Raw genomic sequence first — 27,580 nt, 5'->3', positions numbered from 1 at the left:
TTCTCTGATCCTCCCCTCCTTCAACTGTCCCCTGATAATTTCCCAATTACGCCATTAGGTCAGGCTGCACATGCTCAGTTTGGTGTGTATTGCTAGAGAAGTTGTTTTTTTTTTTTTCTTGGAAGAGTGCATGTGATCAGCACAGGGCCAATCAACACTGTCTAGACAGAGGGTCAAAATTCTTGCAGTCTCATAGGACAGTCAAAACTCCTCCTACAAGCTTTAACCAGTGCTTGGCTGGACCCTGATAAAAGTCGCAAGACTGCTCTACCTGCTAATGAGAAAATGTATTGCGCCATTTATTTTTGCTAAAATAATTGCATTTCCATGTTCTGTGTACTATTGGAGGCCAGATATAGTGAATGCAGGGTTTCATCTTTCAGCATGACAACGACCCAAAGCATACATCCAAATCAAAGGAATGCCTTCACCAGAAGAAGAATAAAGTTTTGCAAAGGCCCAGTCAGAGCCCAGACCTGAATCCGATTGAAAATCTGTTGGGTGATATGAAGTGGTCTGTGCACAGGAGATGCCCTCGCAATCTGACAGATTTGGAGTGTTTTTGCAAAGAAGAGTGGGCAAATAGTGCCAAGTCAAGATGTGCCATGCTGATAGACTCATACCCAAAAAGAGTGCTGTAATAAAATCAAAGGGTGCTTTAACAAAGTATTAGTTCAATTTTAAACGAAGTATACGTTTAATAAGTTGAAGTTTTTATATTTTTACTTCCCTCCACCTATAAGATTTCAGTTTGTTGTTCAACTGAGTTGTACAGTTTAGATGTCACATTAAAGGTGGAAAAAGTTATGAAATTATTTATCTTTGTCTCACTTTTTTACATTACAGAAACCTGACATTTTAACAGGGGTGTGTAGATTTTTTATATCCACCATAGGCACACTACAGCAGCTACCCCATTATTTTATTTTCATTTCATTTTCACTTTTATTGCGTTTATTTTTTTCTTTGGTTGCAATTTAACTTTTATATTATACTTGCGCTAGTGGAATTTTTGTATTTATTTTTGTAGGTGTGTTGGACCACTGGTCAAGCAGTGTCTGCATCTAAAGAATGCTGCCAACACAAGTAATTTTATCAAAGCCTACAGCACAAAAAAAAACGTACTCATTCTTTACAGTTTATGCAGCCCGTCTTTAATACAAGAATAATAAAGAACAGTATCATTGGGATTTATACAAAACTACATTTTAGCAGCACATTATAAAGCTGTATGTAAAGCCCAATAGACTGAACATTTTATCTTATATGAAAGTGAAGTTGCACCAGTATTTCCTCAAAGTGGCTGTCAAAGCTGGGCCTTCACATGTGTTTTAATGGCCTATTTATTTACCATTTCTAAATTAGCATGAAGCAAATATGGAGTAGAAAATGCCACAGGGAAAACATGTTGCTATGCAAATGGAGAGGAAATTATAAATAGAAAAAGGAGTATAGGACACAGAGTATTTAGTTAGATAATGTTGGGTTTTTCATTAGGAAACATTCTAGCCTGTAATATTTGCCAACAACAAGGCACACGTAGATTATTACATTTCTGTGAATTTAAAAAATATATACACATTTAAAATATGTTGCCTTTTTTTAATTAGCTCAAGAAAATAATGTATATAGTATACAGTTCAGCTTTTGTTATAAGAGTGATTTATATGTTTGTTTCATTACACAGCATATATTAAGCATTGTAGAAAGATAAAAAAAGTTTAAAAATATTCTAGATGTTACCTTGACATTTTAAAATGTCAAATATAGTTAGAGATATTCATAGGTAATTTGCTGACTTTTTCAGAAGAACAGGAATTATGAGATGCAGAACTGGTCATGGAGGTAATTGTTCGCCTGATACTCACAGTCATTTCCTGCAGCAATACAGCATTACAGCTAGTAAAATGAAATGCCATTCCATGTAGCTGCTGAATGCACATCGATGCACAATTAAGTCAAATGCTATTTAAAACTTGTGATGCGCTTAAAGCAGAACTCCAGCCAAAAATACATAAAAAGAAATGAATAGCCCATGAATAGCCCATAGTGCTGTTATTTCAAAACTAGAGGGCCTACGTTTTCCAGGTTGAATGACAGCCAGCGCCTGAAGGCCTTGGAGGGATTTTTAAGCAAACCTTCTGGCCAGTTCTTTTAGTGTTGTATTTCTGTTTGGTTTTGCATGATCCATATCAAGAGGCTAGGGGTGAGGCTTGCACATCACATTTGGAAAAACAGCTGCTGCTCTACTAATACACGTGTTGGAAAGCACTTTGTTGCATCTAATATTTTAGAAGCGTTTATAAACATAAAGAAAAGGAGTAGTGGTTATTATCTTTTTTTTTTGTTTTTGCAAATTCTTTTTATTATTTAAAAGTATAAGGCCCCTTTCACACAATCAGACCGATCAGGTCCACCTGTCTGTTTTTCAGGCAGACCCGATCGGGCCAACCATTGTCCTCTGTGGGGAGGCGGGTGCCAGTAGACATGTGTCCACTGACACACGCCTGGCATCCGATCTGACAAGAGCTGATAAAAACAGACGTATGGCAATACATTCACCATCCGTCCAGCGGGTTGGATCAGGAGACAATCTGATGGAAATAAAAAGGCAGCCCATTTCCATTCGACCTCATTATAGTGGAGAGCAGGCTATGTCCTTGTCTGCTGAGCAGGCAGACTCCGCTTGGACGGATCCGCCCCATGTGAAAGGGGCTTAAGAGGTACAAAACAGAGCCTCTGGGCATAGTAGTGGTCATTTTCAATTAGATAGATGGTCGGATATAAACGCCCATCTGACATCTCCCTAAACAATTAATGAAGACAATTTGACCCACCTGCCCCCTCCTCTGAGCCAAGAGCAGACAATTGATCGGCAGCAGGGATTCCGCTGTCAGCACTGTCTGTATTAAGGGGGAATTGTGTGAATTTGCAGGAAAAAATTGTAACATATATGGCCTGCAGAAGACAGTGATTTTTGCTAGTAGCTATAGCAGTCGCTAGAGATAATTGCAAGTTAATCCGGCAGGCTGGTTGTACTCAAGTTGATCGATTGATTGATCGAGATTCGAACCATCCATGGACAGTCTAAGAATAACACAGGATCACAGTACTCTGTGAAATAAACTTAATAATTGTAAGCAAACAAAAATTTCCCAGCACACTTATCAGCTAGCCTGCATAAAGACCAAACTGACCCTGTTTAACAATTCATGTTAAAGACAGAGTGTTAGTTGCACACGTTTGCAAATATATGTGAAAGCCTCAGTGTCCTTGACAAGGCTCCTCAGTAAACTGCGATCCTTACAATTTTGTGATTCTCCAAATTGGAGCACATATAGCAGTGGACAGGTTTGCCTGGAGGGAGTCCACTCATCCTTAAAGGTACAGGGACATGCTGTATGCAAGAGCACAATGGCAGCTTAAGACATCCAGCATGTTCCCGAGGTAAATTCAAACAACAAGCTGTGGAAACAAGTGGCAGCCACCCCAATCCATAATTAGCCTTTGCAGTAAGGTGCAGACGGACTTACCATTTAAAATGGGTATCGTGTACAGTGAAAAAATCTATTTCTTGGAGTACCTCATGGGGCACAGAGCAGCCATATTCATTATATGGGTTATACACCACCTATAGGTGAATGGACACTGGCAACCAATCAGAAAGGAAGTCCCCCCCATATAACCCCTCCTATACAGGAAGTACCCCAGTTTTGTAGCAAGCAATAAACATCCCAGACAAGAGGGGAGGGACCTCTGTGTCCCATGATGTACTCCAAGAAAAGGATTTTACAGGTAAGCTGTAGGAAAAATCCATATTTCTTTATCGTACATCACGGGACACAGAGCAGCCATATTCAGAGGCTGCTGAAGACGTATGCTTACGAAACGCGTACAGCATGTCGCATCACGTCCGGTTCCGGCATTTGGCGTGGATCGCATTGCGCTCCAGACGCACAATTTACCGCTTGTTTACAACATCACGAATGTGAGTACCTTTAACCTTGATTTAAAAATAAAAGACAAAAAGGAATGACCGCACTTCTGATGAATTTTCAAAGAAAGGAGTATCTTTATTCCACATCAATCAAATGGCAGGTACAGGTACACACTGTGAATGCAGGACAATCGGTGGACGCGTTTCACGACTGGATATGTCGCTTATTTCCCTTATTTCATACCGCTTTGATGCACACTACCTGTCCCACTGAAACGAGCTGACCCACCGTGGAATCTTGGAGCTACCATCCCATACTGACAGGACCCCACCAGACCCCAGCCATCTTTCTCTAAGAATCCTTCCATAGCCCGGACCCCCAAATACGTCCATCCCAGGACTCACAGAGGGAGTAAGGACCTACCTACAGGATTACCATCTATTTATATACCCGCTCTATACCCCTGTGTGGGGTGGGTATTTCTGGTGAGTGGGCTACCTATTTAAGGGGTCACGGAGCACATCACCACCCACCACGGGGTCACTCAGTGTGTAATATTTACACGAAGATTGTCACCCGCTTTTTATTAATTATTGGACTTTTTTAGTCACCCCACCACCATTTATATCCACTGCAAATATATTTTATCACCAAATCACTTTATATTATTATCTGCACCAAAGTCACTTATTTTTATCTATTATATTTATATATTTATTCATTTTTTATTTACAATTTTTCATTTACATTTGGTTACATGCATATTATATTTATTCATTCATTTATATTTGTTCACGTTTATATTATATATATGTGCACTTGTTGTCACCACTTTGATCTATTGATTTTTTTATAATTTTTTCATGTTTATATGTACAGTTTATATATTGCATACCACCATTGTTTTATAGATTTATACTTTGGTCTTCTTTGGATTATAGACATATTTACTAGCACCCAGGTAGCAACACACTCTTCCCCCCCCCCCCCCAAATCTTTTGGATATACAGTATCTATCCAGATCATCTCCAAATAGGCATTCCCCATGAAAGGGAAAACCAGCCAGCAACTTTTTACTTGGTAATTCCGCAGACTAGCCTTTTTAGCCACAGAATTCTGCGCATATTAATTGACAAGAAAGAGCAAGCAGCGATATTTGTTGTATGGAGTCTTTAAGTGCATCTACTGCGAAAAAAATTTCTAGGTAGATCTGCCAAATCTTCCATAAACTCTTCTTGAGAAGGAACCGTCCTGGAAACTCATTTAATACAGTCTATTAAAGACTGACAAACTCCTAAAGCTGCCACTGCTGGTTGTATTGCAGACCCTTCAACAGCAAAGGAGGCTTTTAACAAAGATTCCAACTTCTTATCAACTGGATCTTTAAAAACCTGGGCAATAAAAGTTAAACTTTTGTTAACTGAAGAACTGGCAGCATCCACAGTAGGTATACGTCATTTTCTTGTGAACTTTTCCTCCATAGGATACAATAAAGAAAACCTTTTGGGAGAAACAAAAATCCTATCAGGATGATCCCAATCAGCATACATTTCCTGCTCCAAAAGCAGATGTAAGGGAAAAGCCTGAGGACTTTGAGGAGGGTGCAATGAGCCTAGAGAGGAAAAAGAGACTTCAGACATTTCTAAGGGAGGTCATTTGTACCCAGCCCAGTCCATTTCAGTGAGAGACAGAATTAACGATCTCCGGGATTGAGAGGTCGAGAATGACTCCTCATATCCTGACTCCCCAGAAGTGGAAACCTCAGCTTGACCTTCTACAGGGTCATTTACAGCTACTTCTTCCACATCCTCTGCCCAATCCTGAACTAAAATCAGGGGGTGGCTCAGGTGAGAGGGATCTATCATGTTTCCTCCCTCCTTGCAATCATGCCAGAAATCGTACCCTCAAGGCCAGCCAACACTGATGCCAAACCGTCCTTAGTAATGATGTAGGCTGCAACAGAAGCACTGGATGTGGCTACTATGCCCGACAACCGTAATGGCTCAGATTGGCTAGTCGCCTCTGGCCCTTCAGGGGAGGTAAACACAGAGGAAGCATGGCTAGGATCTTCTAGTCCTGATGGTGGCACCATAGTGCCCCTTTCAACTGTGCCCCCCCACTCCTCTTTCGGGAGGACATGGCTCTTAGGCAAGACAAACTTTAGGTACTAGCTTTAGTGTACTCAAGGCTTATGTCAAGCTATACAGCTTATCACACACAGCACTGATTATCCCAAAGTAACAGAACCTGTTCGTGCCTGTAAACATGTTTGGTTTGGGGTTTGGTTTTACCAAGGGTCCAGATCCATAAAAAGGACAACATTACAGTGACTCATGCACCCAGCTGCTGCTGCTCTGCATCCCCTCCAGCCTCTGACAGAGGCTTGCGTGCTGGAAACACTTCCTTAAGAAATTGTGCCATTTGCACTTGTACTGCACATGCATGGCATGCTTCGTGCACGACCGCATCTACGTGCACGCCAAACGCGTCATGACTAAGCGTGCATGCTTGTGCGAATATTCTCATGTGCGCACAGACAATCCTTCTACCACAGACACACCGATAGAGGCACTGCCTGTTCTGGAGCCTTCCGAGAAGATGAATACCTGCACGCCAAACAACATAGGGTGAGAGCAGATTAAGCAAGCAAGGTGCGCTTTATCACAGCGGATACACCTACTTTTTTTTTTTTTTTTTTAAAGCCCGTAGCGTGTGCAACACACTCAAAAGACTCCACCCGGTGCATAAAAAAGTGCACACACACAAGGTGAGAACACAAAAAAGCACAGGGTGTGCGAAATCGTATGGTCTTCCCTCCGAAGAGGTAGGACCCGAAACCTCAATCCCCCGGGGCGCAAGACTCCTGACAGGGATTTAAGGTACTTGTGGTCAGTCGGCCGAAACCAAACTGACCCCGTTCTTCAGGGGGACTGCTGAAACAGCCCACCCCAAGTACTAAGTGGAGCTCCCACGAAGGGAGACCCCATGAGAGAGGGCAAACTAAGCCAAAAGGCCATATCCACCCCCTCCCAAGACTCAAGGCAGGGCCCGAGGACCCACACACTCCAGTCGTGCAAATAAAGAAAAAAAGGTGAAAGTGCAGTGACAAACTCCAAAGAAAAGGACAAACAAACAAAAAGGTGGGGAAGGGGAAGTGGGGAAAGTGCTTTGGTGCCATGTGAAGAACCAAGGCAGGCCTTCCAGCCGGAATAAAAAATTCCTCTGGTGCAAGCCAAAAGGCCTGTCCCAAGAGGCAGGTGTGAAAAAGGCTGCCACCCCAGGGGCACTTGCACTACGGGCAAGTAGTGCAAGCGGATACACCTACTGTTTCAGGTGAACAACATAGGGTGAGAGAAATATGTTTACACAAACAAGGTGTGCTTTGACACAGCTGATACACCTACTGTTATGCACAGGGAGAGAGCAAAATATGTTTAAACAAACCAGGTGTGCTTTGACATAGCTAATACACCTACTGTCTCTTGTAGAGACCCAACAAGGCACTCGGGTATTTGTTATACTTAACCACTTACCGCATACTAACGTAGATCTACGTCGGCAGATTTTGCAGTGTTATACCGGGATGATGCCTCTAGCTAGAGACACCATCCCGGTACTGTGGTTAACAGCCGGCGGTCGGCTTTCCGTCGGTAATGACCGATGCAGGTTGGGAGCCGCTCGATCGTTACCTGGGTGACGTCCCCCCCCTCCCACCGCCTTCCGCGACTTTGCTCGGGGCTCCCTTCCCATGACTTCCACGCTTACTCAGGGTCTGGAATGGATCCCGGATCAGCTGGGGTACTTGGTGATGAGCGAGGATGGCGTGTTGGCGATCCTGTATTTGGTCTGAATGCATACCCCGGTTGATGAGGGAATTTGGAGTGGAGGATCGTTATTTATTGGATCATTATGCCTATGTGACCCCCCTATAATCAAGGGGTCATATACTTCTGGTAAGAAGTACCTTGTAAGAGCACTGGGTGAAAGTTTGGAGGTGGAGGCTCTATATCACTTCTATCAAGTCTATGCTTTTATTAAAAATTGTTGCTGCTGATTGTTGGACGATTTTATTGATATTAAGCACCTTCAGAGACTTCAAACTCCTTTTATACTCCTATTTATTGAATTATTTGCACTAGCACTTTATTGATTCACGCCATGTGTTGAGCGCAATATACTCACTATTTATAAAGTGCTAAACATATGCACTGTTACTGTAATAATGACACTGACAGGGAAGGGGTTAAAACAGTGGGTGATCAAGGGGTTAAATGTAAGCCTAGGGGAGTGTTTCTAACTGTATGGGTGTTGGGCTTTTGAAATTATCACAGAGACCTGTGATCCTATATAGAAGGATCACAGGCGCTCTGTGATCATTCCAGATAGAAGAACGATCAGCTGTGTTTACAACGGCTGACCGTTCTTCTCTCTCAGCGGGGTGCGATCGTGGGTCACCTTCAGAGACTTTATACTCCTTTTATACTCCTATTTATTGAATTATTTGCACCAGCACTTTATTGATTCACGCCATGTGTTGAGTGCAATATACTAACTATTTATAAATTGTCACAGCTTTTTTGTTTGCAGCTCACAGTGGGGAAGCAATTCCTCAAATTTAAATTATTGTGGTTTTATGTTCACTATTATTATTTATGTGGCTAATTAGCCTTTTTACATAATTATTCATTTGCGCAGTTTCGTTTTGGTCTATCCATTTCTTTTTACATATGTTTAGCACTGATTACTGTCACTGGTCCCCTCAAATGTGTCAAAAATGTCAGTTAGGGGTCCGATGTGTCCGCCATAATGTCACAGTCCCGCTAAAAATCGCAGATCGCCGCCATTACTAGTAAAATTAAAAAAAACATTTGTATTCTTTCCCGTAGTTAATAGACACGATAACTTTTGTGCAAACCAATCAAAATATGCTTATTGCGATTTTTTTAACTAAAAATATGTAACAGAAAACAAATTGGCCTAAAACGTTAAAAACTTAGGATTTTTAATTTTTTTTTGGGGGGGGGGGGGGATGTTATATAGCAGAATATGAAAAATTGTTTTTTTTTTCAGAATTGACACTCTTTTTTTGTTTATAGCTCTAAAAATAAAAAGATCGCAGAGGTGATCAAATACCACCAAAAGAAAGCTCTATTTGTGGGAAAAAAGGACATCAATTTTATTTAGATACAGCGTCGCATGAACACGCAATTGTACATTTAAGTAATGCAGTGCCGAATAGCAAAAAAAATGGCCTTGTCATTAAGGGGGCAAATCCTTTCGGTCCAGAACTGGTTAATTTGTGCAATAATGCTGATGCACAGACCAGTGAGCAGGTAGGTGGCACAATGACCCGCCTGACACAATGCCCCGCCACTCGAGGATGCTTTAGCTCAGCTACTTCCATAACAACTGACATTTCTCCATCTGGCTTCTGGTCAGTGATGTTGCCCATAACTCCTGTCTGGTCTGTTTAAAAACAGAAGCCAGAGGTTTGAAAGGGCATACCTGCCTAATTCAGCCAGTTTGTTCATTGGCGCCCCAAGCTGTGAATTTGGGTTCAAGTCGAATGTGATTGAACCTGAAGCTTATCCCTAGTCAAATGTACAGTATAGACCCATAGCTGAAATGTGAAAATGGTACTGGAACCTAAATAGTTAAAAATGAATGTGTTATAACAAAGGCAAATTTTGTTATAAATAAATATTCATGTATAAATGTACTGTATTGCAGATGCTTTATGAAAACTGCAGCAAATAAAATCAGAAGAATAAAGAAAAGTAGAAGCCTTTCATGTGTTTGTATTTTATTCTCCAACTTTCATTCTAAAACGGAAACGTTGAATGTACAATATTGCTGTGGAGGACAACTCTCGGCTTTCTTCAATCTTAAAGTATATAAATAGTCACCATTTCGTTCATTTATCCCAGAGTTACCTCTTTTGATAGACATGCATAAGAGTTTAAAACAGTATAAAAGTATATGCACTCGATCTGTTTTTCCTGTTAAAAAAAAGTCTTCTGAATAAATATAGATATTTTACATTATTTTTCCAATTTTACTTGTGACATTTTTTTTCTTCCAATTTTACTTGTGACTTTTACAACCTAAGCTTTTGCAATCTAAGTATTCTTTTTCACACACGAGACCTCAGTAACCTTGCATTGCCCCCGCCATGCTTAACTTCCCATACATAGTTTGTCCTAGTGTTACCTGACTGTCACTTGACCTTTTTTTGTCATTTACAATATAGTGTGACCCCATACAATAACACATTGCATAGTGACTCTAGTGTCAACAACGAATGAATAGATGCAAACAACAGACTATTTATAAGTGTATATATGTTGATTATATTTCCTTATATATGGTGCTCTCAGTCTTTGAAATATAATAGTTGAGGAAACTCATGCATATACTATATGGACTGCTTATCTGTCTATACTGCTAGTATCACACTACATTACAAGTGTAATTTACACAGTAAAGGGCAAGCGACAATGACATTAGGATCTGGACACTGTTAGTCCAGGGAATTGTATTTCCTTCGCTTCTATCAGTTACATAATATAGAGTGAATAGGTAAAACTATAAATCTATTTTTTTTTTTAATAATTGCTTTTTTTTATAAAAGTCTTTGTCGGTTACAGCAATGAGAAAGAAACCACATGACATACTTCAGGGATATTTCCATACAGCGGCTTACAGAAACTACAAAAGACCTGAAAAGGACATCAAATACAAACATAAGTCAAACATTTATGGAACAGAGTGATAAGGTGGGGGGTCACACTCATATCCAGCTCTAGACATAAAAGAAACATTGGGGCATAATAGGATACACACACCGGCGGAGGAGGAAGGGGGGGGGTAGCACAATAGTTATTAACAAGGGGCATAGTGGTTAGGAGTTATAGTGCCAGGGAGAGTCAAATCACCGTAAAAAGATTGATCCCACATCTCCCAACTGTTATTAAACTGTTGTAAAGTGTCGAGTGCAGTGGGAGTAAGGAATTCCATTTTCCGAATGTCAGCCAAAGTACGTAAGAGTTGAGGCTTAGAAGGTGAGGCATTAGACTTCCAATTAAGAGGGATTACTCTCTGAGCCACAAGTAGGATATAGGATATCAAATGTTTTATCGATTTGGTAACACCGGAGAAGGGAAGGCCTGTACGAGTAATAACATGACATCATTCCAAAAGGGTTTCAAGAGTGTACATTGCCAGAAATTTTGATGAAACTAGACTAGCTCAAGACCACAACGCCAACATAAAGATGAGAGCGAGCGGTCTTGGCGATGTAGCAAATCTGGGGTTTTGTACCAGAGCATCAGCATTTTCAATTTCGTCTCTCCCTGCACCACACATCTGGAAGTTTTAAGGCAGATGCCCAAATCTTGTCCCAAAGATGTAGAAGGATAGGCCTCTAAAGGTTATGTGCTCACTTCTGCATATAAAGGTGTGTTTCTTCCGCAAGAGGAATAACCTCGTAAAGAATCTTATATATGGAAGAGAATAAATGTAATTAGTATGGGCTTTGGGCACAAATATACTCAAAGGTAGTGGGTCTATCCAGTGTAAGGGATGGGATCAAGGAATGAAAAAATGTCTGGCTTGCAGATAGAAATAAAACATCGTTTTGGTAATTTTATACTTTTCTTGAAGGTCTGTAAAGGTGATCAGCCTACGGGACACAGAGTGGTTTTGGAGTTGAAAAAGGGGGACTTGCAACCACAGTAGTATACATGTAAGAGATAAACTGTCAGATACAACTGGGTTGAATAACATATTAGAAAGTGGGTGGGGGGGGGGGGCATGGTGAAGAGAAAAAGTAACGCGTAAGTAACATTTCTTCCAAATAGCCAGACTAATTAACACTGGAGCAATACACATGTGTTTAAATATAGCATCATCATGAAGTGAAGTTGACCACACCAGGGAGCATGGATGGACAGGATTTATAGATCCCTTCTCAATTTCGACAGATTGGGGGCATGTAAACTAGACCAAGAAACCACAGCCCATAAATGGGTAGTGTAATAATATTTGATAATGTCTGGCACTCCCAACCCACCCCGCATTTTTAGCGAAAAGAGTACAGAACTAGCTATACGATGGGATTCGTTATTCCAAATGAACTTTAGGAACCTTTGCTAAAGGGATTTAGGTTTGGATGAGAGATAGCCACCGATAAAGTTTCAAAAAAATAAAGTAATCTAGGTAAAATTAACATCTTTAGAACATTAACCCTACCCAATAATGATATAGGGTATTTGAATATAGGGAGGTGATCTGAACCCCAAGGTGTCTCAAAGAACGGAAGCACCAACGATAAGGAAAGGCACCCTGTATTTAGGTAAGTAGGTCTAGGGGAATATGAATAGGTAGAACCTTTGTTTTTGTATTATTGACTTTATACCCTGATAAAGCTCCAAAGGGAGGTCAGCAGAGCATGTAGAGAAGGGAGAGAAATGAAGGGATTGGTCAGGGTAAGCAAAATGTCATCAGCAAAGAGAGACAATTTGTACTCCCGTTGCCGCATAAGGACCCCTTGAAAGTCAGGGTTGGACCGGATGGCCTCAACCAGGGGTTCAAGACAGAGGATAAATAGCAGAGGGGACAAAGGGACACCCCTGTCCCTTGCCCTTAGCCAGGGAAAACTTAGGCGGCAAAAAGGAAGACAGTTGAACCTGTGCCATAGGTAGGAGTATAGTGCAAGTAAAGCATTTAAAATAGGCCCTGTAAAACCATAATGAGAAAGGGTGGCAAATATATAGGGGCCAACTGAGGCAATCAAAGGCATCAAGACTCAAATTTCTAGTAGGGTGGGGGAATTTATTAAAAAGGTCTATGAGGTCTATTGTGCATCTGGTGTTATCGCCAGTGTGTCTAGCTGATACAAATCCTACTTAGTCCTGATTTACCATGTTTGGGAGCAACTGAGTTAGTCTATTGGCAAAGATCTTTGCAAAAATCTTATAGTCCGAATTAAGAAGGGCTATATACCCTATAGCTATCTGGCACAGTGGGATCCATTCCTTACCAGATTTCGGAATAACCAAAAGGTATAAATGCATAAAGGAGGAGTGAGGGACAGGTCTTTGGAGTAAAGAACTACAAAATTGCACAGCTGCTGTGTCTCAGCCAAGTAGGAGGGAGAATCTCCGATAGCTGAGACACTCGTGGACATTGCTAGACAGAGAGGGACCACAGGTAAGTGTTGGGGGGGCCGAGGGGGGCTGTTGCACTCAGAAGGTTTTATATCTTAATGCATTAAGATAAAAAAAACCTTCTGACTTTACCACTCCTTTATGCATGGTTAGACTGGGGGGTTACAATTTTAGTAAATTAAGTTTTAAAGCTTTAAAGAATTCCTCAAATTTCTCCTGATGAAAATGGAAATTATTATCAGGGGTCAGGCAATTATATAATTTACAGTAGAAGTTTCCAAAGACCTTGGCCATTTTACGAGGGCTTAATGACAGCGTGCCATCTTCTTCCACAAGTAAATCAGGGAAGGAGTGAAAAGGCCGGGTCTAAGCTTATTAAATAGCACTCTTTAGGGTTTATTAGAAAATGTGCACAATTTCTATTTGGCCCACATTAAGAATTAGCGATTTTATTCATGGCTAAAGCTTTAAGCTGGTCACGGAGAAATGTGACCTCACGTAGGCGGGCTACAGTGGGGTTCTGCAAGCGCAGTTTTTCTGAGGCACGTAATTTACTGAGTAAGGAGTCCCTAAGGATGGTGGCATCTTTTTTTAAATGGAAACCTTTAGAGATGCACATTCCCCGGAAGAAAGCCTTATGCGTCTCCCACAATGTGGAAGCCTCACACACTGGGCCCTCATTGGTAGCTGGTGATTGGACAAGATTAAGGCGCCAATGGCAAGTTTGGGGAGAGGATGTTGATAAGGTGATATCTAAAGTGATATGCGCATGGTCAGACGAAGTAATGAGGGCTATTTCAGAGGCTATCGTGTGTTCTATTGACCACTTAATTAACCTCTTACGGACTGGCCGCCGCAGTTTTATACTGGTATTTTGACATTAAATACTGGGGTTATGGCCGCAGATAACTGCCATAACCCCAGTATTTTTTTAAACTACAGGCTGTCCGCTTTAACATAAGGGTGGTCCCAGCGGCGGATTCGCTGTGGCATCACCCTTATGGGCAGCGGGAGAAGTGCCCCCTCTCCCCGGTCGTTTTTCCCGCTTACCAGACCCGCCTGTAGTGGGGAAAATGATCGAGTTTGCTGTCCCCTCAGGCAGGAAGTTGAGTGAGGGCAAGATGGCCCTCACTCGACTATGGCCTTGGAGGACAGTAGCGACGTCATACGTCACTTCCTAGTAACAGATTTAAAGAGCCCATTTTTTTCACCATGAAAAAAAATACTTTTTTTTTTCTTCTTTTTTAGTGTAGATGTGAGATCTGAGGTCTTTTTGACCCTAGATCTCACATTAAAGAGGTCCTGTCATGCCTATTTCTATTACAAGGTACAAGGGATGTTTACATTCCTTGTAATAGGAATAAAAGTGCTCAAATTTGCATTTTTCTTTAAAAACAGTGTAAAAATAAAAGATAAAATAAATAGGTAAAAAAAAAAATGAAAGCGCCCCGTCCCCGTTAGCTCAAGCGCAGAACAGTGTTCAAACCACATATGTGAGGTATCGCCTTGATCATTAGAGCAAGAGCAATAATTTGAGCCCTAGACCTCCTCTGTAACTCTAAACTGGTAACCTGTAGAAATTTTTAAAATGTCACCCATGGCGATTTTAAAGTACCAATGTTTGTCGCCATTCCACAAGTGTGCACAATTTTGAAGCATGACATGTTGGGTATCTATTTACTGGGCTTAACATTATCTTTCACATTATAGAAATAAATTTGGCAAAATTTACTGTTTTCTTATTTTTTTAATTCGAAAAAATGATTTTTTTTTCCAAAAAAATTGCGTTTGTAAGACCGCTGCGCAAATACCGTGTAATAAAAAATATTGCAACAATTTCCATTTTTTTTTCTCTAGGGTCTCTGCTAGAAAAAAAATATAGAATGTTTGGGGTTTCTAGGTAATTTTCTAGCAAAAAAAAAGATTTTAACATGTAAACAAGTGTCAGAAAAAGGCCCGGTCGAGAAGTGGTTAAGGGAGCGGAGACAAAAAAGTGGTCCAGTTAAGAAAACATTTTCTGCATTTTCTGTGGGGCAGAGTAGTAGGAGAACTGTCTGTGAGTAGGGTGTTTTATCCTCAGACAATAATGTTTCTAGGACGTGCCCCATCCAACAGTTTTGGACCCAGAGATCGGTGTGCACAATCTAAGCGCCAGTCTATGTCTGCAATGGTAGGAGCAAGGGTGTTAAAAAGGCCCAGAAGGTATGGGTGTAGATTATTGTAACCCGCAGATTCAGATATACCGTGAAAATGTTGATTTTTGTCGCCTTTCTCTTTTCTCTAGGTCATCCTGCAGCTGGGAAACAGTGTTTTAAAGCTAAATTTTCTTCCTCTAGTGCCTTGACATACTGCACTGGTTCATTAAACTTTGTTTATAAGGCACCTGTACGTTCTCAAATGTGATTTATCTCCCCATGGAGTGCTTGAGAAAGTTTCTCATCAAGCATCTCAGGGGTTAATAGTGGCTGAGAGGCCTGTATACAAATTGCCTGTGGTTAATGGATCGGCATCTCGGCATTCAGAAGAGGGTCCGCTGGTGAGGCCAGGTCCTGTTGGGAAATTGAGGCCGGTGATTGCGTACTAGAGAGAAACCGCTCCATTCCCACCTGGGTCTGCGGCTCTAGGGGGCAGGAAAGCGCCTTTTTGCTTCCCTATTTTGCCCATGAGGTGCTTGGGCATGTCAGGAGAGGGATAAGCTTACCCCTGTTGCTACAGAAGCGAAATGTAGCTGTTCAGGGGTCATGGAGAGCTGGCAGGGCCTGGAGCTCCTAGATTACACAGCCACTATGGAGGAGAGCCGCACGTGCGCCCCCCAAAAAAGTAGGATAGGTCCATCTGCACTTACAGTTTTCTTTTAGTCCCCCTGCAAAGTTTTACAAATACCTGCCGATTCTTCCGGTGAAGTCCAAGTTACTGTGACATAACAATGTCGCCATGCTCCTGAATGCAGAGCAGAGTTGCCATTCTCATGTAGGCTGTGCCTGTTTACACAGTGGGATGAAACAGTGTTACAGGGGGTATGGTTGACAGCATTGACGCTGTGATAGCAATGCCACTTTTTTTGAAACCCTTCTACCGTGAGCTGCAGTGTCTGGGTGGGGAAGTATGTAAGTCACAAATGAAGGGAGATTTGGATCAGTCAGGGAAGCTAAAGGTATTTTTTTTTATATTAAAAGATTTGGGCATCACATAGTAACTGGATCAAGTACTTGTTTAGACTGGCATACAGGAGCCTTTCATTATCAGCACATGTTGATTTACATTAAAGATGAACTCCATTCTTACCTTCGCTCTTGCACAATTGTACATGATCTTCTGTATTGAAATTATTCACTCCGATTTCCCTGCACACCGTGAGATCCAAACAAGTCAAATGGAGCCGGCCACCGGCTGGAGGATGTCCAACATCATCTAACCATTTTTCCCTATTTAAGCTTTACTGTTCCTGGACCACCCCTTTCATTCATTAGACTTCAGTTCTTACAGTTATGGAGACTAAGAATCATATGTGGGTGGTACGAAAGCCTGCATGCAACTTCTCCAAAAAGCCAGCATGCATCAGGGCTGAGAGCTTCTGAGACAAGGACCGAGGTAGGGTGTTGTGATGTTACAATATGTACAGCACTTTGCTGGCCCCTCTCTATAGCTATGAGAGGCACAGAGACCCAATGATGACATCACTGGATCTAAAATACCATCTATTGTATAATGAACCATTATTAAAACCATTCTGATGAAAAGAGAAAGTAGTAACAAGAGAAGGTAAAACCAGACATACAGTGATTGTAAAGTCTCGTTTTAAAAAAATAAATATGTTATACTTACCTCCTCTGTACAGTTGGTTTTGCACAGGGCAACCTGGATCCTCCTTTTCTCGGGTCCCTCGTTCCTGCTCCTAGCCCCTCCCTCCTATCGAGTGCCCCCACAGCAAGCAGCTTGCTATGTGGGCACCTGAGCCGAGCTGCAGCTCCGTGTGTCTATTCAGAGGCGGAGCTGCCATTTGGCCCCACCCCCTCTCTCCTGAGTGGCTAACTGGCTTTGATTGACAGCCACGGAAGCCAAAGGCGCTGCGGCTATGTCTCAGCCAATTAGAAGAGAGAGTCCTGGATGGCCGGGGGAACTGGTGGACATCGCTGAACAGAGATGGGGCACAGGTAAGCTGTTTCACACAGAAGGCTTTTTATCATAATGCATATAAAGCATTAAGATAAAAAAAACCCTTCTACCTTTACAACTCCTTTAGCTTCAGCTTTAAATATTGTGATTGATGAATTTCAAATGAGTCTATGACGGGACTCATGTTTGAACAAATGGAGTATTACTTCAGCCTTGCCCAGTTTGCCTCTGTGGACTACAGGTCACCTCCTCCGTCATGTTATGGAGATATTAGGAGCTAGCAGTCTACGATTATAGTGTTGCTTCTTCACAGATATAGTACTATAAGTGAGTGTTGAAATTGGAAGAGTGTTAGTGTACCTATACTAAATACCCTAGCTTGCATTTCAGCTTTTGGAGGTTCCACCTTACCGAAATGGATACCTCTGGCTGGCATGTGGTGTGATAATCACAGATCTGCACTTTATTATTGATTTAAATGTGTGCATGATTTATTTGTTTATATAGCTTGCAGTGTTAATGTTTGTTTTTATTTATTTATTTATTTAAATACTACAGTATATGCATTTCACGTGATGAGTTGAAGATATTTTGGAAGCAAATGTGAATAAAGGAGAAAACACACAGTTAGTGATTTTGACAGTTTATTTGGCATTAGTTGATTGGAAATCTGGTAAGAGGCTTGGAAAGAGGAAAATTGTATACTCACCTTTCCGTAATTTTCCTTTCCTGGCGCATCTTCATGACAGCACACACTGGGTTGTGACTTTGTCCCCACAACCTGATAGGACTGGTTAACTATAAGTTCTAAAGAGGGACCCACTGCAGCATTCTCTGTATCTATCACCTCAAATGGATGGGCGCCGGTGTGCTGCCATGAAGATGTGCCAAGAAAGGATAATTACGGAAAGGGGAGTAAACACTTTTCTGTTTTTGGCAGCACACACACTAGGAAATAACTGGCTTTACGGGCGGGTGCTTATAACATATTTATTTCATTCACAAGAAATGGCAGAATTAGCTTGAATAACTGCTCTTCCGGACTCGACCGTTGTCAGATGTGCGGTATCTATTCTGTAGTGTGACATGAATGTGGTTAAGGAAAGACAAAGTTGCCACGTTTGCCACTGCCCGTGTAGAGTTAGCCTTTAGGCCGTTCGGTACTGGAAGATGTTGTACTACACAGGCTTTCTTCATAGTTTTTATTAGCCATGAGGCTATTGTACGTGAAGACGCTGCTTGGCCTCTTCTGGCGCCGTCAGGGATAACTAGAAGAATCCCTGTCTTTCTGAATAGGCCGTATGAGATAATAATTGTTTTTATATATATATATATATATAGAGGGTGTGGATCCTCTTGGGTAGTTGGAAACGCTGGGAGGTTGATTTCTGGATTGAAGTGGAGGGCAGATATTACTTTGGGTATGAACTGATCCGAAGATCTTAGAAACACCCTATCCGGGTCAGATGTTATTCTTTTATCAAAAGAGCTTGCAACTCAGATACCATTTTTGCGGAATTTTTGGCAATCAGGAATGTTATTTTAAGTGTTAAATCCCATAGGGATATTGACTCTGTGGGGAAGTAAGGGGAATTTGACAGTGATTACAAAACTTTGGAGAGATCCTATGTAGGAGATGTTGGCTTCGTTGGTGGTTTTATTTTTAAACATGCTCTTAGAAAGTGTATGATGAGGGGATCTAAGGCCCATTTGATTCCCATCATTGTGGATAACGCAGAGACTTGGACTTTTAGAGGGCTAGAAGCTAAACCTTTGTCTAGGCCTGACTGAAGAAATTCAAGAACTTGTGACACTGTGGGTGCCAATGGGTGCCATGACTGCTGTTGTGCGAGTGCAATAAACTTCTCCTACATGTTATTGTAGGTGTTATTGTTTTTTTTCTTTCTGGCTTGTTTCAAAGTACCAACTACCTTAAGTGAACTTCCCTGATTTAGTAACCTATCCCTTTATTGCTCTTCCAACCACTGCCAGGGTGATCGCTGGTCTGCAGGCACCTCCTGACACTGAGTTAGCTTTTTTAAGCTCAAGGTCAATCTTGCGATAGGGAAAATCCCTAAAGGTTACTGCATTTTCAATTGGCAAGGTCAGGTCACCTGCCTAGCCATGTGCAAAAGGGATGCATCCACTATTGGTGCCAAGATGAGTGGGTTTACATTTGGCTCTTTTTTTAGCCACTCGTCTTTTATCAAATCCTCCAGTTTATCATTAAAAGGGAAGGTTTCTAGATACTTCTTTAAATTCGGGAATTACAAAACCAGAGGATATCTGCAATTCTTCCTCGTCCGTCGAAACGTAAGATTTTTGAGGTATACGTGGAACAAGTGACAAAGTGCTCTGAGCTGGTCTGTCTACTTCTGTTGCTGACACTTGTAGTATTGATTCTTTAACCGATTCTCAAAATAATATCGGACAATTCCCTGGCATCCGCTTCTTTCTCCATGCCTCCTTGAAGAATGTGCGACATACCAGCTTGTCAGGAAAAGCTGGAGCTCCACATACCCAACAAGCGCTGGCTGGAAAGCGGATGCGACGAGAGTCATATGATTGGTGAGCTGATGATGACTATGTGAATGACGGGTAGGAGGAAGATCTTGACCAATTTCTTCTATAACGTCTATGTCCTGATGGAGAGTGTCCCCTTCTTCTGGAGTGAGATGATCTTGAAGACCTAATATTATTCGGATAAGATAATATTTAGTGGAATGGCTCGCTCTTTCTCATCTTTACTCCTTACCAATACAACACCCCTTACCTTGCGGGTTGTGGATGAGAGTGCACATGCAGTCTAAGAACGATTGGTCACTGTTTGACAGGTCATCGCTGCACATGCACACTCACGACTCGTAGCACCCAACGCCATCTTTTGGACTGGTAAAACGGGTCACCGCCCACGTCACTTCCGCTCGCGCAGAGCAGCCGCAGCTGCCATCTTGGAAGCGAGAGGAGGTCGTAGGACTAGAAAGCCCAGCAGGCATGAAGGGGAAAAAAAGCGGATAAGTAATGATAGAATGTGGCCAAGATGTGAAAGGAGAAAGATCAGGGTGGAGTGCATTAAAAGGTAGGCAAGATTGGAGACTTCTGCAATATTTTAAGCCTGTTTAAGGCTTGTATGGCACCAGAAACTATAGACCCCTGAGACCATCAGAGTGGGGTTCCCTCCATTTATCTCATTTAGAGACTATATAGACAGGGACTTCCATCCAGGAGAGGCTGAACCTTGCTGAGGCAGGTTCGGTAAGGGGTCCGAAGCTATCCATCTAGTCCTGACAGGTGAGGAAAAAAAGGAGAATGCTGCTGTGGGTCCCTCTTTAGAACTTATAGTTAACCAGTCCTATCAGGTTGTGTGGGCAGAGTCACAACCCAGTGTGTGCTGCCATTATTATGCGACAGGAAAATCATCTGCAGGATAATATTTTTTATAATTGTTCCTGAAGCTCTGGACATTCTCTTGAATTTTTGAATGGAGTACACCAGCGGGCATTGATGGTCTGTTCAGCTGCTTGGAAGACTCTTGGAGGCACTTGTGCGCTGGTGGGCTCTTTAAATTTATAGCTGATAAACAGGCCAGGGCAGTTCAGGAGGTGTTAGGCATGCAGAATCCCATCCACAACTCGGCCCCAAGCTACATCACTAACCTAGTCTCAAAATACCAACCAAATCATCCTCTGCATTCCTCCCAAGAGCTCGTGCTCTCTAGCTCCCTCGTCACCTCCTTCCATACTCGCCTCCCAGGACTTCTCCTGATTCTCTCCCATTCTTTGGAATTTCCTATCCCAATCTGTCCAACTATCTCCAACGCTATCCACTTTTAGTCGATCCCTGAAAACTCACCTCTTCAGGGAAATCCTATCCTGGCTCCACCTAACAACTGTACTTTCATTTTCTTAATTAACTCATCCCCCACAGCTATTAACTTTTGTATCACTTGACCCTTCCTTCTAGAACGTAAACTCCAACGAGCAGGGCCCTCTGATTCCTCCTGTATTGTACTGTTTGCCCTAATGTTGAAAAGCGCTGCGCAAACTGTTGGCACTATATAAATCCTGTGTAATAATAATGATATTGGTAAAACAAAAGTTAAGCTAATGTACACCCAAATCACATCATCGGTGAATAAAGGATTAGGGGCATGAATATGGGCACTGGAACCATATATTGAGCTTCCTCAAATAAGACCCAGGGATAATCATCTATAAGTAATAGGCAATTTGATTTTCATATATTTATGAAAGCAACACATAGATAGATACCAGAAAAAGAAAAAACCTTCAGAGGAAATGCAGACACTCAGGATCAGGTGGCGGTAGAAATCAAAATGTTTTAGAGTAGAGTAAAAACCCCTTTCTCGAGTGAGATCCACCTGTTTGCATGTGGTATCTAGACCTTTTCAATATACAAAATGGCTCCAAAACGAACTAGACCCGCTTCTTCCCCCTGCTTGGCATTACGTCTTATCCAGTGCAGTAAGGCGCACTTTCACAAAATCACTTACAGTCTACAATCTTTCAGATGCAGCCTGCCAACCTCTGGAGGAAATAGCCAACTAGGGGCAGGGAGGTCATCCCACACCGGGAGGAGCAGACTTGCTGTCTTAAAAAGGGACACACTCCATCAATTAATCATTTATATATAAAAATAAACACCAGAGTGGGGAAGCGGATCCTGAATGTTAGGCAAGAATATTTTGGGTAAGAGGACCAGCGCAACAGAAAGAACAATCAAAAAAACAAAAGAAAACTTGTGAAAAATATTTACATACAAAGTAAACCACATTAACCATAATTCCCTAAATCTACATTATATCTATCTATCTATCTATCTATCTATCTATCAGGAGGCTCACTTTACCCACCTCATACGTAGGGGGAGCAACACTAGCCAGGAGCACATAAATCACAGGAATGCTTCTTGATCCTTTCCCTCATTCATCCCTTTTGAGGGAGAGCAAAGGGATGAATGAGTTTACGGATCCAGAATAATTCTCGCTGTAAAATTAGGTTGGCTAGAAATAGAGATTTTCTCTTTATGCTTTACAGTTATTGAAGGAATCCATAGTAAAATCAGAAATACCAGGTCTAAACCAAAAAAAGTGCAACCAAACAGGACCAAGCGACCAAAAAAGGGGGAGGATTGCCAAAGTGTATGCAGATCAGGTCAATTCTAAGGATGTATCCCAGTTTGAAGTCTTCAATAGATGACTTTAAGGCAAAGATCTCTCCACCTCTGGTCAATACTCTGGCATTCATTGGTCTATCCTGGACAGGTCACTACCAGTAGATTTTACTGTGGATTCCATATCCCTCCCTACAGTTTTTATTGATCTCTTCTTCTGACCAGTCTCCTGCTATGCAGCATGTCATTATTATATGCACAGTTAGCGATTTTGAATGCAGGACTCATTAAAGCGGAGTTCCACCCAAAAGTGTAACTTGCGCTTTAGGTGGTTCTAACCCCCTGACATGCCACATTTGGCATGTCATTTTTTTGGGGGGGGGGGGAGCGGGTACCTAGTTTTGACAGGTACCCGCTCCCACTTCCGCTCGGAGCGCCGCGGCGCCCTGAGCGGAAGTTCTCCTCTCCCCCTCCCTCCCTGCAATCTTCTGGGACATGTCAGAGGTCCCAGAAGATTGCCGGCCAATCACGGCGCGTAGCGCAACTTGCGCATGCGCAGTGCGTACCCGGCTGTGAAGCCGCAAACTGTCACAGCCGGGTGCCCACACCAGTGATGCCGGCGCCGCAGAGCAGAGAGGGAGAAGAGCGAGGCTTCGGGCGGCCGCATCACTGGACCGTTGGACAGGTGAGTGTGTGAGGCTGGAACTCCGCTTTAAAGTCTCCTGAAGAAGCCATTGGTTGGTGAAACATGTTGCATGGGAGTCACTGCATGTATACACCAATCGTATGACCATTGTGCTATGTTTTTATTACATGCAAAATTGTTTTTAATTTAACCATCTCAATAAAATTTTGGTATACTTTTTATACAATTTTGGTTTTCTTTGCACCGATAAAATCCCATTCTCTCTTTTTCAAATATTTTTGATAGATATAACAAACTTAACAGATTGTGTACAAAGGAACACTATTGTGGAGGACACCAAATTCTTTCACAACCTAAGCCCCTTCTGCTTTCAAGAGTGGAACTTACTGAGGCATGAGGTGGGATTTTGAGTTTGAATCCCAACTCCTGTAAATTTTTTTTCTTTTAGTATGTTGAAGGTTTTCATTGTTATCTGTGACTGCACTGTGGAGATTTTCTCTCACTATGGTGTTGACTTACTAAAAGCAAACAAACAGACTGTTTACATTGTAAGGGAATTTATCCCAGAACTTATGAATCTCCGCTGACTTCCATCATATATTCATGTTCAAGCGACCGTTTTTTTTCATGTATGTGACTGGATATTCTCTGTGAAATTTCATCTCACTCATTAAAGATTTTGTAAAGGTAGCTTTTTTTTTTATCTTAATGCATCTTATGCATTAAGATAAAAAAGCCTTCTGTGTGCAGCAGCAGCCCCCCTAAAATTTACTTGAGCCCATCTTGATCCAGCAATGTTGCACAAGAGACTCCTGCTGTCCCGGTCTCCCCTCCCCAGTGCCTGACACAGCAGCATGGCCTCATTGGCTCCTGCTGCTGTCAAAGTTAGTGAGCAAGGAGGAGAGAAAGAGGGCAGGGCCGACCCATATCACAGATTCGTGTCTGAATGGACACAGGGAGCTGTGGCTCAGGTGCCCCCCATAGCAAGCTGAAAAGGGACTTGAGAAACTGCACAGAGCAGGAAAGTAGAACATGTTTGTTCACTTTGCAAGGGAAGTGATAAAGTCTCGTTTTTTTTTTTCCATTAAAAATAACTGATTTTTTGATTTTAGCAAATTGACCTTTGTGCATCTTAGTGTCACGCCTGTAACAATGGGCTAAGAAATTTAAGGAACAGGGGTCACCACTGAAAGGTTCAGGCAGTAATTAACCACTTTACGACCATCCGCCGCAGTTTTACTGTGGCAGGCAGCCGCTCCTGCGCGAACCGCCATAGGTATACGTTGGTCGCGCGCAGGCAGCTAGGGGGCATTCTTCTATGGCTCGGCAGCGAAAAAGCTGATGCACAGGGCAGGCGACTCTGATTGCGGTCTGACACCCGCGATCGTTCCCCGCTGAGATAGAAGACCGGTCAGCTGTTGTAAACAAAGCTGACCGTTCTTATCCCTGCACAGAGCTCCTGTGATCCTTTAATATAGGAACATAGGTCTCTGTGACCATTTCACAAGCCACGCCCCCCACAGTTAGAAATATGCCCCTAGATACACATTTAACCCCTTGATTAAACACAGTGTTCCTGACAGTTTTTATTATTACACTAATAGTGCATATTTTTAGCAATAATTACTGTAGTAATGTCACTGGTCCCCCCAAAAGTATCAAAAATGTCAGTCAGGGATCCGATCTGTCCACCGCAATGTTGCAGTCCCGCAAAAAAAAAGAAATTGCAGATCGCCCGCCATATAAAAAAAAAAAAAAAAAAAACAACAAAAATGACAAATCTTTCCCGTAGTCAATAGATGCGATAACTTTTGCGCAAACCAACCAAAATACGCTTATTGCGATTTTTTTTTTACAAAAAATATGTAGCAGAAAACAAATTGGCCTAAACTGTTAAATTTTGATTTTTAAATATAGCAAAAAATATAAAAATCGCACAGGTGATCAAATACCACCAAAAGAAAGCTCTATTTGTGGGAAAAAAAAGGACCTCGATTTTATTTAGGTACAGCGTCGCATGACCGCGCAATTGTCCGTTAAAATAACGCAATGCCAAATCGCAAAATATTGCCTGGTCATTAAGGGGTCAAATCCTTCTGGTCCAGAAGTGGTTAAAACAAACATGGTTTAACCCTTTTTCTTGGGGCTGTACCCACACCTCAAGTGTTAAACAGTCATTTAGGTCTAGGGGACTGAAAAAAAAACAGTTTTACTTACCCAGTCGTAAGCATCCGCCACAGCCAGCACCCTCCTCTACTCCTCCTTTCTTTCTAGTAAACCTGTTCTATGAACACAGGGTCTGCCCATGCTGACCAGCTTCAGAAAACTCTAATTGCCTGGCTTATTGGCTTCAATAGGTAGTTCAATCTCAGTATTTGCTGAAAACACACACCATTACCTTCACAATAGGATATCACAACTTTAAAATAAGACCTAATTAAAATAGAGGGGAGAGCAGCAATATGGCAAATGAGGGTTAAAGGAGAAGTATAACCAAAGCTTTTTTGGCTATTCTTCTATGGCTCAAAGAAGTGCAGCGCTACAGAGGCAGAGGGGGACAGATGCAGCATCAGATCAATGCTAGGTTAGTATACATGTTTTTTTTTTTTTTTGTAAAGCCATGCTTCCCCTTTAAATATTGAAAAATGTAAAGTAATGCATTTGGGAGCTAAAAATATGAATGCAAGTTGTGGATTAGGGAAATAATTTCTGGATGAATTGATAGCATGCATTAAAAAGGGTTTTTAAAACTATAATTCAACTACTTTACAAAACCCTGGTTAGGCCATAAATTTGGTACGTGATCCAATTCTAGTCAGTAATCTTCAAGAATGTTGTCCTTGAACTGAAGAGAGTCCAGAGAAGGGCAATTAAACTAATACGTGGACTTGAGGACCTCAGGTCTGAGGAACAACTACATAAATTGAACTTCTTCCTGTAGAGGCTTAAAGTGATTGTAAAGTCTCTTTTTTTTTTTTTTTTTTAATAACAAACATGTTATACCTACTTGTTCTGTGCAGTTGATTTTGCACAGGACAGCCCGGGTCGTCCTCTTCTCGGGTCCTCCTTTGCTGCTTCTAGCCCCTCACTCCTGTTGAGTGCCCCCACAGCAAGCAGCTTGCTATGGGGGCACCCGAGCCTTCCTGCAGCTCCCTGTGGCCATTCAGACACAGAGCTGCAGTTTGGCCCCACCCCCTCTCCTGATTGGCTAACTGACTGATGGACAGCCATTGGAGCTAATGGCGCCGTGCATGTGTCTCAGCCAATCAGGAGGGAAAGTCCTGGATGTTGCTGGACAGAGATGGCACTCAGGTAAGTATTAGGGGGGCTGAGGGAGCTGCTTCACACAGAAGGCTTTTCATCATAATGCAAAGAATGCATTAAGATAAAAAAACCTGAGTTTACTACTCTTTTAAGAGGGTATATACTCTCAATATACAAAAAACTTTTAATGGTGACTAAGAGTGGGATTGAACTAAATAGATATAAAAACACCTGTGCTATGAAAATCCAAACCAAAGTCATAAAAAACAAACAAACAAATCATAAATGAAATTGAATATCCCCAACAGCAGTTACCAATGTGCTCCCTCCTAGTGCACATACATCTATAGAGCTTAATAAAATTTGAACTGAACTATCATGAAATAAATACTATGTAAACAAATATCCAATACAATAATCTTTGTATGCAAAATCACTAATACATGAATCTCTTATGCATAATCATCAATAATCAATTGTGCAAAAAACTTACCGTTAGTGTACCGGCAACGGCCTTTCTCTTAATCCTTCCAGGACGGCCTACATTTGAGAGATTGTGGCTCCGCCTCACAGGAAACACAACTAATTTGCAGCTGTTTAAAAGGGTCCCACCCATCCTTAGCTTCAGTAATAGAAAAGTAGTTTCCAACCGAACCTTAAGGAATATAGTTATTCAAACAGCTACACACATATACATACATATATACATATTCTTTAGACTCACCACCACCTTGGGCGGGAAGTAGGCCGGCCGTCCTGGAAGGATTAAGAGAAAGGCCGTTACCGGTACACTAACGGTAAGTTTTCTCCTTTCATCCTTCCAGGACGGCCTACATTTGAGAGGATGATAAAGGAATCCATACTGGCCTACGTTAGGGCGGGACCACTGCCTGTAAAACCTGCCAAAGGCAAGGTCTTGTTGCGACAGTACTTCCACACAATAGTGTTTTAGGAATGTATCTTGGCTGGACCAGATGGGTACATGGCGGACTGCTACCAGGATGTTCCGGCTTTTTCGGCCGAGGAAGTTGCCATGCCTTTTGTGGAATGTGCCTTTAGTTTTGCGGGTGTGGGTTTACCTGACACCTTATATGGCATGCTAATGGCTTGCTTCCCTTGGTTCTTTCCAGATCTTGTGAGAAGACACTTCTTACATCCAGACAATGGAATTTCCGTTCTTTTGCACAGCTAGGTTTTTCACACAAAAAGGTGACAAGACCATCTCTTGATTTCTGTGAACAGAAGAAACTACCTTGGGTAGGCACAGTGGGTCTGGTCTAAGAATCACTCTGTCTTAGAGAATTAGCATAAAGGGT

Source organism: Pelophylax lessonae (genome assembly GCF_965119305.1).
Source record: "Pelophylax lessonae genome assembly, chromosome: 5".
Classification (NCBI taxonomy): domain Eukaryota; kingdom Metazoa; phylum Chordata; class Amphibia; order Anura; family Ranidae; genus Pelophylax; species Pelophylax lessonae.
This window is presented reverse-complemented; position numbering follows the sequence as displayed.